Raw genomic sequence first — 4521 nt, forward strand, 5'->3', positions numbered from 1 at the left:
GTTGTGAGTTGCAGGGTGATATAGCTGCTGAACTTCTAAATAATTGCTTACAGACAAGTGTCTGCTGAAGTCTCCCCCACAGTTTCTATTGCCAATGCTGTATGGGTGCACAAATCAAGAGATCAACTCAAAACACCCCAACCTTTTATGTTTTCAAAACTAAATAAAAATGCATTAAAAGCTGTACCATGGGCCTGAAAAGGTCAGTGACCACTACTTTTGGAATCTGTTTGAAAAGCTGAAGGGAGCAAGGAAAAGCAAGACCTTAAATAGTGGCGTGCCTGACTTCCATTGACATAACTTCCTGCCACTTAAATGTTTTTCATCCCTTCATTTTCTTACCGATTCTTCCAATTTGGGAAGAGTCAGAGCCTATCCCAGCAAGCAACAGGCACAGGGCAGGGTCCATCCTGATTTGGATACAGGTCAATCACACGGCAGGCACCTAAGGGTGATTTTTCAAGAAGCTAAATAATCTACTAGTATGATCTTGAATGGTGAGAGGAAACCCACACACACAAGGAGAGGACTTATAAACTCCACACAGAGAGCACCCCAGGTTTAAGAATTGAACCCAGGACCACAGTACTCCATCAACCGGTTCCCTGTCATTCTCAAACGGTGTGGTTTCTTGTGTCAGTGGGATTTCAGACTGTCTAAATAACAGCTTCAGTTCCAGGACACTGTACAATTGAGACAGGCGTCACCGCTTCAACATGATTAAGTGTGACCCTTGTGATTTTACACCGGCTCTAACACTTCTCTTAGCATTCGTCGACATGTACAGCCACTGATATACATGTTCAATTCTAAAACTTGCTATAAAATTATTTTAATCCCAATCAAGATACTTTCATTTTTTTAAATGAGTTATAGTACTTTAATTACCTTATTGCATATGGTTAACCGTTAGGAATGTTCACAATTTCATTCAGACTTGATGTCGTTGCCTGCTAAATTCGCAATAAGCTGTTTAAGGTCAGCAAACAATGTGATTAGTGGTTTACTGGACATTTTGTCCCGTACTGCAAAGTTGAGCTACCAGTAAATAACATTGCTAATTCATTTTATTTTAATCCTATTAACGACCTGCTACAGATTATTTTTTTACTATTTTAGTCTTGTACAACACTTGGCACATTACTTTTGCTTCCGCTTAAATTTAAATGTATTTTCTGCGCACAGTATACCGAAATAACTTAAATACAGAGTGAGTTCAGATAGACTTTCGATAATAAAAGACGGTTTCTTCTAACAGGTGTCCAGTCCGGGGTGTAAGGTCTAAAAAATGTTTAAACCTTGGTGTGGTATGGCAACCTGGCTACATTATTTAATAGTTCTAGAAAAAAAATAATCTCTTAAAGAGCAAATCTGCTTAAAATACTTGGGAGTTATGTTCCAATTAATTTTAATTTGGTCTCTCATTTTTTCAAGACGTGTTCCGTGAGTTGTGCCCAGGGTGATTGAAGGCGATCCTTTAATCCTCAGCTCCAATGACTGATAAACTAAGATGAATTAATTATTTAAGAAATCACTAAATCCCAGTTCCCAGTTTCGCAATATTCTTCCGACTAATGAAGGGAGTGAAGCACTTCGCCGCTCGGGAAAGGGAGAAATTCCACTTATTTCCAGTAGATGGCGATGTTTACAGCACTTCATCAAAAGCGAGTATAATTGACATTTTTAAGCGATTTCCTTTGATAATACTGACCAGCAATCGATTTTTGGTCATATAATAATTTAACGTTATCAGTTCTCTTTACATGATTGTATTAGCTCTAAACTATTAACGATAACAATAAAGCTAAAACAAGTGAAGCTTTTTAGTCTTGAACACAGAAGCCTTTCGAGGAGAGCTAACTACAAGCATCCACAATTCCCAAAGGCACTGTCAAAGTGAACCCAGTGGATTGTTTTACCAAATGAACAGTGAAATACAAACCAGTGGATGTACATGGAAACCACACAAAAGTGTATTTGACACAGAGAACAGAAGGCATTTCTTTACGCAACGGGTTGTGGGAGTGTGCTACTTAGCCATGTTGTTGAAGTTGATAACAATGGTTTCCTTGAAGAAAAAGCAGGAGGAGATCTTGAATCAATTATCGACTGCCAAATGGGATGGGTCGAAAGGCCTCTTCTTGTGTGTGGCTGCTCCTATGATCTTGTCACGCACAGCCCTTCCTATAGCCATGCTGTGTGTTCTTATAGCTGTGCTGTCTGTTGCACTTTCCCACTGTGTTTGACACTGCATCTGAGTCACTGTCACTGCAGCAAAATCTCCAACAGGATCAAAGCCGACTCATCTACTGGGAGCCGAACAGAATCCCAATCAAGGTGAAAGGTTAAGTAATTACTTTTTGACACTTGATCCCAATGGCTTCTCAACTAGGGGGGTCCTAATGTCTGCCCTTAAATCCCTTCTCCCTGGAACGGGATTAACATCAAGATGAGCACAGAGAGTTTTTCTGAACAGAACCGTCTAGACCAATTCAGCTATAGTTGTCAACCATTAATGCAAAGAATGACAAAAAGCAAGACACTTTGAGGCTTTGCACTACAATAGGACTCTTTTCCTACAACAAGGATTACATAAATATATGTGCCGTCGCCTGTCCTGGACCCATCTGAAACTGCTGGGGAAATTGAAAAGTATGTCAGTTAACGGTCTGTCGTTCTTATCTGTGCCACACACTAGTATCATGTAGAAATATTTTTTGTATACACCAAGTTTTAACAGCTATATCGTGCATGTTGTAGATGCTGTTTCAGCCAGTGGACAGCCTGGTCTGGCATTGCTGTTGGTATGTACATTAGATGTCACATCTAGGTTACTAGGGGGTGGCTAAAGCAGATGTGTATTAAATGCCTCTAGGAAACGGTGTGTAGGCACAGATTACTAATAGAAACTGGTACCCGGAACTACTTTTCTCCAGAGGTCCATCAATGCCCATAGCTATTGAGTTCGCTTGAGGTTGGAAGGCGCTCTGTCAGATCTAGGGACAGCTCTAGTCTTCTGGCACTCTGGGCATGTCTGACAATGTGTCTGACATCACTGTGTAGTACTGACCAATAAAAGTGTGAGCTAACTCACAAATAGACCAAAGAACAAGTAAAGGTTTATTCCATGCTGAAGCCAAAACGTGTCTCTTTTTCTTTTCAGTCTGGAATAAACCTTTACTTGTTCCTTTGCAGCCTAGGCAGGCTGACACAGCTCCCTACTCGAACGTCTTTAACTCTCAAATATGTTTTCCTGGCCATCTTGGTGCCCTGCCATTAATGGCTTGGTACATGACTGCGTACAAATAGGCGCTTGACGGTTTCCCCCGTCATTCGTAAAACATGCTTTTCCACAGCATAGTTGTTCCCTCCTTCTTTTAAGGAGGTTCTCTTAAATAGTGGAATAAGAGACAAATCATCCCTCTGTAATTTACTGAGGTCACTACCCACCGCCCTCTGCTCGGGCCACACGCATCCACATTAGAGGAGATCCCCGCTGTTTTTTAGAGGCGCCGCTTTCGGTGCGATGTTCTGCCCGGTCCTCCCACATACGTCGGGCAGTTTGTAAACCTGGTATTTACTCTAGTCCTCGCCATCTACTGGGGTTGAAACTTGGACATCGAACACATCCTGCAGACGCAGTATTTTTGTAACAAGTCATTTAAACAGTAACTCTCTGCCCCCAAAAGCATGTCATTCGGCAAATTTAAGACCACCATGTACGTCAAGTTGTTGTTTTGTTTGTGTTAGGACGGGCAATTACGTCCTCTCTTGGCGAAACTGAAATGCGATTTTAACGTAACTTAAGTGAATGTGCACAGTGATTAAGTTTGCGTGTCGTATATAAGGAATTCGCACCCACCAGCGTACATTTCTGTGACATTGTCAAGTTTCTGCACTACAAAATCGATGGTTTTGAACGGTAGACCCACTACAGTCTGATCACCATTACTTCGTCCAAAAGATCTCTGAAGACGCGGATAGATAAAACGACAATCCAATCTTTTTACGACAATGCAATTAAAAACAATTCTTTTATCTCGTTGGACTCCCCGGAGGGAGGGGAGTGTTTAAAGACTGTCTTGCCTCTCCGTCGGGGAATCGAACCCTGGTCTCCCGCGACACAGCGGGGGATACTCAATTTGTATTTAAAAGAAAGCTCTGTATGTTTCGTTTGATTTGCATTCATCATTCTTGGGGGGGCTTTATCTGCGATATAATGACTTAACCAAACACCACACAAACTGCACAACTACAAAGAGTTAAACGAATGAAAGAGTATTTAAAGCGTGAATAACGTCAAAAAAAAGTTATTTTATTTAGTGCTCACCGCTCGGGAAAAGATGCATAGATACTAGGAAAGCAATTTCAGAACTAACCCCTGGGTCAGGAATATATTTCAGTTACAGAGCTTTAGTTTTCAAAAACGTCCTGCCTCACAGTTAGCTCCGCATTGCGCTACAGCACTCCTAACTCCGCGTCCTGTTTTTTTTTTTCCCCAGTACTTTTAATTGGGCTTCC

Source organism: Lepisosteus platostomus, chromosome 24 (genome assembly GCF_059453375.1).
Source record: "Lepisosteus platostomus isolate fLepPlt1 chromosome 24, fLepPlt1.hap1, whole genome shotgun sequence".
Lineage (NCBI taxonomy): Eukaryota > Metazoa > Chordata > Actinopteri > Semionotiformes > Lepisosteidae > Lepisosteus > Lepisosteus platostomus.